The sequence below is a fragment of the Mirounga angustirostris genome, unplaced genomic scaffold, assembly GCF_029215605.1.
Source record: "Mirounga angustirostris isolate CCGP_5_RB_7025 unplaced genomic scaffold, mMirAng1.0.hap1 SCAF_8, whole genome shotgun sequence".
Taxonomy (NCBI): domain Eukaryota; kingdom Metazoa; phylum Chordata; class Mammalia; order Carnivora; family Phocidae; genus Mirounga; species Mirounga angustirostris.
This window is the reverse complement of record NW_026991716.1, coordinates 19,835,205-19,848,349: the sequence shown is the minus strand read 5'-3', so window position 1 is coordinate 19,848,349 and position 13,145 is coordinate 19,835,205. Positions and strand designations below refer to the sequence as shown.

At 42.3% G+C, this 13,145-nt stretch overlaps 1 protein-coding gene across 1 annotated transcript in view; it reads left to right on the top strand.

Moving 5' to 3' along the window:
- Window positions 1–13,145, top strand: part of BMP6 (bone morphogenetic protein 6) — a 155,880-nt gene that overhangs the window by 19,885 nt on the left and 122,850 nt on the right. The window lies entirely within an intron of this gene.

The following is a 13,145-nucleotide window of genomic DNA, read 5'->3' as shown; positions in this document are numbered from 1 at the left end:
TCCATTTTTGAAACTAATTGGCTCAAGAGGAGACTGGGGAGTAATGAACTAAGCCTTGTTCGCCTGCTCAGCCCAACTGGACTGACCAGATTGAAATTCAGCTTGATTTCCCACCTGGTTTGGTCTCCATTCTGTTGGCCAACCCCCACCCCACCCCCACCTGTAACAGATAGCGTGAAAGAGAGGTGTCTTCTTCTGGGGCTGGGAATTAGCCAGTGTCAATTCAAGTAGGTGACATGCTCTTCTTCTTTGTACTTCCCTAATTCATCACATGAGGACCTACTCCTAAGAATTTTTATTCACAGTGCCCAGTTCACAAAACATCATTACCTCCGTACACAAAACCAAGGACAGCCATGTGTAGGAGAGATGGGTAAGAGATGTGACCACGGCCAGTGTTGGTATTTGTGGTAGGTGGGATTCTGTCCCCCATAGCATTTGCCCCTTGGTGTTAGCCTATGGATGTGTTGTTACCTTACATGGCAGAAGGGAATAAAGATTCCTGAATAGCTGACCTTCAACTGGGAGATTGTCCTGGATGATTAGTCACAGGGGCCCTTAAAAACCGTAGAGGAAGGCAGCAGAGGCAGAGAGATGTAGTGGAAGAAGCAGACTCAGAGTGTGTGTGTGGGGGGGGCACTCATCCCACCATTGCTGGCTTTGAAGATGGAGGAAGGAGCCTCAGGCCAAGGGCTGCAGTGGCCTGGGCCCTCAGCCGACAGCCAGCAAGGAAATGGGGACACCAGTTCCTTGCAAGGAACTGAATTCTGCCAACTCGAATGAGCAAAGAAACGGATTCTCCCCTAGAGCTTCCAGCAAGGAAAGCACTTTTGCGGACACTTTGGTTTGAGCCCAGTGAGACCCATGTCGGACTTGTGACCTATGGAACTGTGGTGGTTTTAAGCTGCTAAGTTTGTGGTAATTTGTTAAGGCAACAATAAAAAATGAATATGGTGTTATTTGTATAGAGGGGCTTTGATACCATTCTTGTTCCCTTGGAAATCCCTTCCGTTGGTGATTGGATGGTGGTCTTCTGGAGGGGTCGTACCAATGGTCGTTGGAGGCACAAGGCCTGCATTTGTGATGTGGGCTTTATCCCTTAGTGGGGCAGCATTAGGTCAGTGCCTTCTCTGTGCTCCGGTATTGTCACCTGTAAAAACAGGGCATAATAATTACATTTAGTTCTTAGGGTGGTTGTGAGGATTCATTGAGATGCTACGTGTAACAAGCTTAGCACACTGCTTGGTACGTTTTAAGTGCTCAGTTATAAGCTATTGAATTAGTTTGCAATAAGGGACCATTACAAAAAAAAAATCTTTATGTTCTTTGCCTGTCATACAACTTAACACATCCTCTTATGTTAAGGGTAGGAAACCATTAAAAACAAAAAACAACCCTGGGAAACTTCAGGCAGTAAATATTCTTCTGGAATGAGCATATACATGATGTACTCTCTGGAACTTGAAATAATGTTTGAGAGAAATTTATAAAGCTAAAGCACTATGCCAGTACACTTAAAATAAAGCAGGACATTTGCGGGGCTATACCAATTATGGGGACCACAAATACCCTGTGAATTAGCTTAGTGCCTACAGCCAGCTTCTGAGTGGGTGGAGATGTTTGTCATTATTAAGCCTACCCAAGCCGAATGATTAAGATCCCTGTCGATGTCCAAATAATCAGCATGCACTGAGGAACGTTCCAGTTCCGTAGGCCTATAATTTTGAAATTCCGCAGTCTCATGATTTCCATAGTCTTATAATTTTCTTGCACCCAGTGATGGTCCTAGTCCCTAGGATTTCAAGTATGCTACTGTGTTATCATGATGTCCTAAGGCTGGTATCCAGAGGATGAGCCTGTTGATGTAGGGATTTCCCACTTGTTTTTCATTGAGCCAAATCAGGAGTCCTACTAAAAATAGGAAAAATCTCTAGTATCACCACTTTGAATTCCCACATAGATGCCACTGGTTTTCTGTCCTTCGGTGTAACAAGAGCTTATAACTTTCCTGTAGATACTCATTGCCTACTGTGTGTTTCACGTACCAGAAGCAACCACAGATGAAGCACTGTACCTCCACTGGGGAGCGGTGGGCATAGGGGTGTCATGTTATTGATATGCTTTTCAGAGCATGAAGCTGTGCTTAGGTCAGATTGCCAATACCAGGGAAATTCAGGGTTCCCCCCCCGACTTGTGTTTTATGAATATAGAAATATTATAAATGATCATGTTTTCATATTCTTTGGCCACTAGGAAACTCAGAACTACTTCTATTTATTTTATGGTATTTATTTTCCTATATAAATCTCATTGTCTTGCCATTTTCCCCTTTTATTCCTATTTCCATAGCTGCTTAATGTTTATTCTGTAAAATTGTTTTTCTGTAAATTGTCTCAGGTCTCTTTTTAAGAACTAGGGAGAAACAAATTACTGCTCAAAATCAATAATGAATTGTCCAGGAAACCATTGCCTCTTGTCATGGGAGACCGTAGGTCCCACACCTCTTCTGTGGCCGTGCTTTTGGGACTCCTCTCTAAAGAAATGGCCGACACCCTGTTATGTCACTATGAGTGCAAGGCTGGGGTCTTCTGCCAAGCGGTTATGTGTCACACACGACAGGTCAGATGGGACAATGGGACATTGCCTGGTTGATTAACTCTGAAGGCAGGTTTGACTTGATATTGAACTTTAAGTGTGACAGGTGGATAATGGGCATCAGGATCATCTGAGGAACTTACTTAAAATGCACAATCCCGGGCTTCCCTCCTAGAGGTTTTGACTTACTGTGTCTGCTGTGGGACCAAGGAATCTGCATATCACGAAGCATCCTCACTTGTTTTAGTCTAGTGGTTCATGGGCCAGACTTGGAGCAGTAGTGCCTCACAGGGTGGGGCGGATTCAAAGAGACAAGGGCTGGTGCACTAGCAGAAGGAAAAGCTCGAATCATGGTAATGGGCCAGGATGGGTGATAGACCGGGAGGCGAACGTGTGGATACCATGTATGTTGAGGGCATTTTTCCTACTGTCCGTGCCACCTGTATATCCATCCACGTAAACACCGGAGTCCCAACTGTGTATAGCTGCTTTGCCACGTGCCAAGGATTCTAAAACAGAGAGGCCACGTTCTTCCAGCAGTAGCACGTTGCTGAGAAGGGAGAGGCTGATGTGTAGACACACAGGACTTCTGGAGTGTAGCCGGTATTCTGACAGAAACATACTTGGGGTATATCCATTAGGGAATGTTAAGGGTAGGATGAGGAAGCAGAGGGATTCTGAAACAAAGTTGTGCAGATATTTTTCTTGGAAGTTTTTGACATTGTACAAGGCAGTGATTTAGCTTGAGATTCCCCACAGTGACTTTTGCAATAACATTTAATTTTTATTGGGTGGTTTGCTTGTGTTCTATCTGCCTTTTGGCTGCTTAACTAAGTGAACTGTATAAATATAGGGACTAGGTGTGTCTTGAGATTTTTCCAGGTGGTTCTGGAACTTGAAATTAAAAAAAAATCTCTTCTTTTTGAAGAGAGAGAAAATGCAGTGGGGGAGGGGCAGGGAGAGAGAGAGAGAATCTCCAGCAGACTCCACACTGAGCATGGAGCCCAACGCAGGGCTTGCTCTCAGGACCAGGAGACCATGACCTGAGCTGAAACCAAGAGTCCAGTGCTTAACCAACTGAGCCACCCTGGGGCCCCTATTCTCTATTTATTAAAAACAAAATGAACATTCTTTATGGGAAAGAGACACTTAATAAATAGTAAGCTTTTCAATAACCTCGCTGCTGTTTATTTTCTTGTAAATCTGGTTTCTGTGGTCATCAAACAAGTTGAGGTTAAATGTCAGGTAACCTCCTTACTCAACTCCTGTCACCAGTTCTGCCATGTCTGAGCTCTAGTTCTCTCTACCTTGCATGTCTTCTCTAACTGCATCAAATAGGATGGTGGATGGATCCATCTCAGGATGCTGCTTAATTTACTCTTAACTTAGAACCAGAGCTAAAATGCTCAACCTACTTGTCCTTGCCTACAACCTAAAGCCTTGAATGTTGTTGGATTCCTCTGCACTCAGCCACATTAAGCTCCGTGCCTTTGATGTAGCTTAAAGGCGGACTTAACCAAGTGGTATTGCCTCCCGCTGATATTTAGGTGAAAGCCAACACCATAAAAATGAACGTTTTGCTGAGAGGGCTCGCTCTACTACCTGCAAGCCCAGCTAATCATGCTGCCAAATTGGTCAAAGAATTGGCTTGAGAATTGCAAAGTGTGTTCCTCTGGCAGAGGAATGGAGCCCAGATCAATCTCCCGGGGCTCCCTAACTAAAATGTAGTAGACATGTCAAACTCGTTAATTTGGAAACTTAAAGAACTCTCTTAATTTGCTATATTATGAAAGCAATTTGGTTAAGAAATGAAAAACAATGATGAATCTTTGACTTTTTAAGCCTTACCTTATTTCTCCATTAGCCCACCCACCTGGATTTCTAGGAAACAGTACTCACTGTTGTTCTAAGAGATCCAACAGTGCAGCAGATATTTCAAAGTATGTAATTGTGTTGACACATACATTCTCTGCCCAAGAGTAAGATTGCGGAAAGATTTGGCAATCTGGATTACACAGAGACATCATTAAATTATATTTACAAATCTCTGTGGGGCAATCAGAGCATGTTAAGAGCTATAATGGCCACAGAATTAGACATGGCTTTTGTCCAGCAGAGTCACTTCTGTGGGCCTGTTACAGACAAACTGGCCACCAGAAGATACCCAGGGCTCTCCTTTGCAGGATGCATGTTTTCTTTAGATTCTCTTAGGTATAATGTAAGATGTTTTTCTTTGTGAGTCAAGTGAGACTATTTTTCAAGAAGTTAATGTGGACTTCTGTGCAATGATAATCATAAAACGATGTGATCTAAGAAACCATTTGAATGCATGCATCCCTTTTACCACAGTTCTGAGATGGTGAGCATCCTCTAAGAGTGGCTTAAACCTTTCCAGTAACGGGAAACTCACTATTTCAAAAAGACACTTCATGTAAACTTTGTACTGTCCTAGTCAATAGCTGTCTCCTCAGTATAATAGTTTTTCCACTTCCTTAAAAATTCTTTTTTTTTTTTTTTAAAGATTTTATTTATTTATTTGACAGAGAGAGACATAGCAAGAGCAGGAACACAAGCAGGGGGAGTGGGAGAGGGAGAAGCAGGCTTCCCGCCGAGCAGGGAGCCCGATGCGGGACTCGATCCCAGGACCCTGGGATCATGACCTGAGCCACAGGCAGACGCTTAACGACTGAGCCACCCAGGCGCCTTCCTTAAAAATTCTTGATCCTTGCTAATTCTTGTAGAGCGGGGGTTGGAAAACTTTTTCTGAAAGAACCAGATAGTAAATATTTTTGGCTCTGAGGACATGGTCTTTGTCACCCCTGCCCCACTCTGCTGCAATAGTTCAACACATGAGAGTGGCTGTATTCAGTTCAACTCTATTTACCAAATGAGATGGCTGGCTCATGGGCCATCGTTTTCTGGCTTCTGTTAGAGCTGTATAGAACCTAGGTGAATTACTATGAATGTGAGTTACTTAAACTTTAAATTCCAGGCTGGTTTCCACCTGTTCTGCTTGAGGAATTATTGGAATGTCCATGTAAAGTCGTTATGTCCTAGAAATGAATGTCTAAGTAGAACTATCTCCTGTTCTAAATGTGCATGGTATTCGTATGGACTGTAAGGTAGTTTTCTCTTTTTCCAGAGGGGGTGATTTTAATACGTAATTTTTAATGTCGGAAGCGGTAACTTCAAGAAGGTGCTTTTAAAGGTGTTTGATCATTGAGCTTTTCCAGTTGAGAGTTGGCAATGTGGAGATGAGGAAGATGCAGCTGGGCAAAAGTCTCTGCCCCTCCCAAAGTGCAGAATATGTTTATGGTTCTGAATACAATCATCCTTTGAGAGCTATGGATCATAGTTTAGATGGATTCACAGGATAGCTACATGAAGCCTTGCTCACATGCTTTTTTCCCCTTTCCTCTTGCCCTTTGGGTTTTCTTCTTTACTGATTAACATCCTCTGTAGGGCCATGGAAGTGCCAGAGTATTGACTGCTGGGCATAACAAACACCTACACCTACAGCTCAGAGGATCAAGAAACAGGTTCAGCCAGGAGTCAGAGTCTATCACACTGCAGAAGCAGGTAATATTAAGCACAGAACTTGCTTCATTTTTAAGATTTTGCATTATATATGGTAAGAGCACTGCTGTTGTTAAGAAAAAAAAATACTGGTCTGAGTCCAAAGTAATTAAATGAAAGGTTTCAGAACATTTTAAGTAATGGTTATTAAGCCAGTCTTGACCTCAGTCATGCACCTGCTACTTAATTGATCAAATGCTCACTGGCAAGCTCTGTCTCATCTATATTTCAAGTGATTTTGCCCTAATCATCCACTGGCCTTTTCTTGGCATTTTCCTCCAAAGAGGAAGAGTACAGAAGAGAAAGTAAAAACTCAGATTTGCCGGGAGAAATAGTTCCTGATTAAAATGAGCTTATGTATTTGGGGGAGATGGTTCTTGTTTCTTGTTACTGAAAGTGTGGTTTGCCTCACTAAGGAGTTTGTTAGAAATGCATCTTCTCAGTCCTAACCCCGTATCTTTTGATTCAGAATCTCACTTTTCATAAGACCCCTACGTGATTCGCAGGCCCCTTAAAGTTTGAGAGCCACTGGTTTCATTTACAGCCCTCTTCGTAGAGGTGACACAGCAAGGTTATCTTTGTTTCAAAATGCCCATATTTACAAAGAGCCTGAGTTGTTTTTAGGGAGATAAGGTGGAAGAAGGAAGTCATACTTCCCACGGCATTGAGACTTTGCCTCCAAATCTACAAAATACGATTATTCTGAGTGCCCAAGTTACAAGTCCTCTCATCACTCTGGTATGTGGACCTTTCTCATTTTCTAAATAAGCATTGAATGGTATACATTTCCCTCTAACCACCAGTTTTGGTTGTTTTCATTTGCATGCATTTCAAAATATTTTTTACAATTTCCCTTGTGAGTTCTTCTTTGACCTGTTGATTACTTACAAGTATGCTGTTTAATTTTGAAATATTTGGGGATTTACTGATTTCCAGTTTGATTCCACTACAGTAATCAAAGAACACTCTGTATGACTTCAGTAATTTTGAATTTGAATATTGTATGGTCTGTCTTGGTGAATGTTTCCTGTGCATGTAAAGAGAATATATGGTCTGCTCTTGTTGGGTGGAGCATTCAGTAAATGGCAATTAGGTCAAGTTGGTTGATGGTGTTGTTCAGGCCTCCGTATCTTTACAGCTTTCTGTTTACTCGTTCTGATGATTACTGGATGTTGAACTCTCCAGCAATAATTATGGCTTTGTCCACTTTTCAGTTCTATCATTTTTTTCTTGTAGTATTTGAGAATACACATTTAGGATTGTTATGTGTCTTAATGAACTGGACTCTAACATTTATGAAATGTACTTTTTTTTTTTTTTAATCCCTGGTCATATTCTTTGTTGTGAAGCCATCTTTTTTTTTTTTTTTTTTTTTTAAGATTTTATTTATTTGTGTGAGAGAGAATGAGAGACAGAGAGCATGAGAGGGAGGAGGGTCAGCGGGAGAAGCAGACTCCCTGCCGAGCAGGGAGCCCGATGCGGGACTCGATCCCGGGACTCCAGGATCATGACCTGAGCCGAAGGCAGTCGCTTAACCAACTGAGCCACCCAGGAGCCCTTGTTTTTTTTTTTTTTTTTTTAAACAATCTGCAATCTCTGCCTTTTAACTGGAGTGTTTAGACCATTTGCATTTAATATGATTTATGGCCTTGCTTGACTTTAAATCTACCATCTTGCTATTTATTTTCTATTTGTCCCATCTGTTCTTTGTTCTCCCACCGCCCCCCTTCTTTGCCTTCTTTTGGATTGTGTATTTTTTATGATTTTATCTCTATTACTGGCTTATACCTTTATTTTTTTGGTAATTCCTATAGGATTTGCAGTTATCACATTGTACATTTAAATAATGTTTTACCACTTCATGTGTACTGTAAGAACTTTACAGTGTTTACCTCAATTTCCCCCTTTTGTCCTTTGTACTATTGTTGTCATTCATATTACATCTACGTGTTACAAATCCTTTAATATCCTATTTTTTTACATTTTAAGCAGTTAATTATGTTTTAAAGAAATTTTTAAAAAGTTTTGTATTTATCTACATATTCTTTCTCATGTTCTTTGTGTAGATCTAAATTTCCATTAGAACTATTTTCCTTCTATTTGAACTTTTTTTTAACATTTCATATAATATAGGTGTATTGGTGATAGATTCTTTTGGCTTCTATTGTCAGAAAAAGTATCTCCATTTTTTGAAAAAATTTCACTTTCAACATCTAATTCAATTTGGCAGCATTTTTTTTTTTTTTGCACTTTAGAAATATTCTATTGACTTCTACCCTCAATGGGTTGATGAGAAGCCATCATTTTTATCATTTGTTCTTAAAGTTATAGAGGCTAAAAGTCTGAAACCAAGGTGTCAGGGAGGCTGAGCTCTCTCTCTGTCTCTCTGAAGATACTAGGAGAGACTCTGTTCCATGCTTTTTTCTTAGCTTCTGGCAGTTCTTGGCATCCTGTGGCTTGTAGAAGTATCACCCTAGTCTCTGCCTCTGTCATCATGTGGCCTTCTGTTTGTTTTGCGTCTCTTCACATCTTCTTACAAGGACATTAGTCATATTGGATTAAAGGTCCACCCAACTCTGGTATGACCTTGTCTTAACTAGTTATAACTGCAATGACCCTATTTCCAAATAAGATCACATTCTGCAGTTCTGGGAAGGACATGAATTTTGGGGGGATACTATCCAATACATTTGGCAACTGTGAGTCCTCAGAGTTCCTCTGATCCTTTGAAGCTGTGAAACAGAGGAAAAGGACCTCTCATCAGGTATTACTCTTGGTAAGGAAATTCTTTATGCCGAAACAAGACCAGTTTCAAAGATACCACCTGCTTCATTTCCAGACTTCTCCTTTACTTGGGAGCCACCTACCCAGCAATCTCTTGGTGTTCTTTTATACACAGTGCACTCAAAATTTCATCTTCATAACTATTTCTGCACTCATTCCCTTTGAAGGCTCACTGCACTGGAGAACAGGGAGGAAGTCTCATCTAGAATTTCTCTCCATCCTTTCCACAACCTTGGTCGTAACTGCTGGTCACTACTCTCTACTCGGCTACAGTGGCCATTCTCTGAAGGTTCCCGGAGTTTAGAATCTCACTGGCAATTACTTTTGCAAGTTTCCTTTGTGACTATTTCCTTAGAAGTGGCTCCTTTTCCAGATCAGAGTTCCACAGACAGACGAGAAACAGAATCCTGGCAAATTACTCTTTCTGGTTGGAGAAGAATGCTCGTGCATGGGGAAGACACCAGCCAAATATCTAACATTTTTCACAACCCATTCACGTATTGCCTTACAGAGTTCTGTAGCTCAGCTGCTTTTTCCGAAAGCTGATCATCTGTGCAGGTTCCTGCATCTCTGGGAATTCATCTTGCGAACACGAATGCCAGTAGAGTGGCCACCACACTTACCTAAGTGCTGATCCCACTGCCATGCCGGGAGCTGAACAACGGCATGGTGATTCTCACTGAAGGCTATAAATTACTGGTAGAAGCAGAAACAGATTGAGTGTATCTGGGCTGAGCACTCACCACCAGGCGTTTTTGTAAAGACCAAGAAATTCATCTGCGTTTCTATGAGGTCCTTGCAGGACCTTACTAGATTTGCATTTTGGAAAAGGGCCCTCCCGACAGAGTTTGCAACCAAGCCTATTTAAAACAAGATCAACAAGACCCCTGTCTTCCCTCCTCTGCCTTGTGGTCTTTGTGTGTTAATTTTGACTTCTTTTGAATAGCTGTGGTGGTAGTGGCTAGAAGGTGAAACTTTGGGATACTTTAGAAGGGTTGGTCACGGGAGGCCAGTTGCCAAGCCTGACACATTAGGAAACCACAGGCTTCGGGTCAGGCTGTGCCCAGCAGTTTTGTTCTCTAGTCTCGTCTTTGAGCAAACGGCAAAGCCCCTCTCCCTCTCTGCACCCACCTCCCACGTGCTTACGTGCGCAGCAGGAGGTGGAGCCCACGTACCCTTCTGTTTGCTCACCTTGTCCACAGGTGCATCAGCGCTCTGAGGCGAGGCCACGTGGCAGTGGTGGAGTAGAGGTGTCTTAGGTCAGACCAACACAAATCGTCTGTTTACTTATCAGTGCCTCCCACTAGAGCGAGAGCTTTTAAGAGCAGAAACTGTAATTCCTGTGTATCTTTAAGCACATAGCCTGGCACATGATAGCCATTGAACTCTCTTCCGAGTGGTTAAATGGTACAAAGAAGGCTTCCCTTTTTTCAGAATATCCCTCTCCCTGCTGGCTTTGGGACTCATTCAGTGAATCAGGAGGTACCCCCTGAATGACATGTTTTTTAAGTCCCTCGTGACCATGTAAGTATCCTCAACACTAGCAGTACCTTCAAACTTGCCAGGAGCCTGTGTCCCTAGGGAGGTTATACATTGCCACAGAATAATTCCCCCAGATGAGTTTTGCCAGATGGTTCCTTGAGCAACTGAAAGTAGAGGGGACCTGTCCGAGCATGAATGAAAAACATGCAAGCTCTATGCTGTAGACAGTTCAAATTCAGCCACCGCGCCGCATGCTGAAATCCAGAGCACTTTGTTTCTAGTTTGGGTTCTGCCACTAACTAGCTGGTGACCTTGGACTTAACCTTTCTAGGTCCCAGTTGCCTCATCAGTAAAACACATGCTCCTTAAGGTTCTTCTAACTCTGAACTCTTGGCTCGAATTTGCTTTTGAAATTTAAATAAAAGACATGTTATATGGGAGGAAACAAATCAGATTTTATTTTATTTTATTTTTTAAAGATTTTATTTATTCATTTGAGACACAGAGATAGAGAGAGAGAGAGAGCATGAGCAGGGAGAGAGGCAGAGGGAGAGGGAGAAGCAGGCTCCCCGCTGAGCAGGAGCCCGATGCGGGGCTCGATCCCAGGACCCTGGGATCATGACCTGAGCTGAAGGCAGACGCTTAACCATCTGAGCCACCCAGGTGCCCCAACAAATCAGATTTTAAAAGTGTGAAGTAAAAGAACAAAGAAGTCCATTTTAGATAACCTCCATTCTTGTTTTTAAGAAACCAGAATTTCAAAAATTTTTATGCTGGCGTGATTAAACTGAACCTAATGGAATTGACACAGAAAAATGCAGAATTATTGGGGCGCCTGGGTGGCTCAGTTGGTTAAGCGGCTGCCTTCAGCTCAGGTCATGATCCCAGGGTCCTGGGATCGAGCCCCACGTCGGGATCCCTGCTCAGTGGGGAGTCTGCTTCTCCCTCTCCCTCCGCTGCTCCCCCTGCTTATGCTCTCTCTCTCTGTCAAATAAATAAATAAAATCTTTAAAAAATGCAGAATTATAATTGATTTGACCCCTTTCCTGAGTATCTTTGTCAGCCTGCATATGGATTAAAGGAATCCGAGTAGAGTGAGGAACACCATTTTCCTACCCTGACTTTGCGGCTGGGTGACCTTGGGCAAGTCACTTAACTCTCCTGAGCCATAGTGTTTTCACACGTAAAAATAGAATGCCCAATGAATAAAATTTACAAGTCAAAGTAAAAGTTTGGAATGGATCAAAAACTTTTCTGTGAAATGGCCATTATCTTAACGGGGCCTCTCAAAATGTGTTTTCCTTGCCTAGTGCTGTAAGTAGTGGGTGGAAAATCTCCAGTAAATTTTGTAAAATTTGTATTTACATGTATATTCTTTCTCCCTGGGTCAATAGTGCCAGCAAATCTGAACAGCAATGGTACGTTTTGTTTGTGTGGTCAATTTGACCTCTGCCATTTAACACTAAAGTTATAGTGTAAAATGATATCCTCTTCAAGATTCAAACTTTCTCCTCTTATTTAAGGGTTTTCTCTGTAACATTTCTTAAGGACCATCTTTGGATTACTTATACACACAGCTGTTTTATGAGACTACGTTGGAGCTTATGACTCAGATTACTGTTACCAAAATGTTTGTGAAATCACTTCTTAAGTCATATATTTGCATCATGTACAACCTGTCTGACAATCAAAACATTCTGCCCTTCAGCACTTGGCTGGTCATTATAGTAAGTTTTCCAGTAGAGTGTTCCAACCTAATATAATTGGGCAGTAGACAGAAGGAGCACATTATATTATTTTAAAGTAGAATTCCAAGTGCATTTCTTTCTTTGTAAGATTGAGAAGGACATATTATATTCTGTAATAGACTCAGTGTGATCAATTAATAGCACAGAAAATTCCAGTACCGCTGAGGGATCACCACGCCCAGCCGTGGTTGATGTTTATTGGAGGCAGTGGGTGGAAGAATGGATTGGGCCAGGGCACAGAACCAGCCAGGGAAGTGCTGGGCCACAGGCGCTGTCTCTCTCCGTCTTAGGCACCCACTGACACTGGTTCTCCTTTGTTTGCTCTTGGCCAACCCTCAGGGCCCATGTCAAATTGTACCCCTTTCATTAAGTCTTTACTGGGCTCTTCCGAATAGACTCCAACTCCCTTTCCTTGAAGTCTTTTTTTTTTTTTTTTTTTTTTAAGATTTTATTCACTTATTTGACAGAGAGCACAAGCAGGGGGAGCGGCAGAGGGAGAGGGAGAAGCAGACTCCACACTGAGCAGGGAGCCCGATGCAGGGCTCGATCCCAGGACTCCGGGATCATGACCTGAGCTGAAGGCAGACGCTTAACTGACTGAGCCACCCACGAGCCCCTCCTTGAAGTCTTTATAGCATTTTCTGATTGCTTAGTTGTCATTTGTTCTTTGCTGCCCCTACTTGTCTGTAACCTTCTTGGTGGTAAGAACAGTGTCTCCCTCTCCTTGTATTCATTACAGGAAAGAGGATGTCCTTCATTAGGATGTGAGCAGCCAGGTCTTAATGAAATGTTCTATTTTTCAAAGGACATGTCCAGGCCTATCCAGTGACCTCCTGGGTCAACAGTTTTATTCAAAGTTCCTGGTTTGTTTTAATAATGAGTTGTCTCTCCCAGTGTTTCTGAGCATCTCTTGCTAAGGTGCTGTGTGTGGGATTCTAACTCTTATGCAATAGTTCTTGC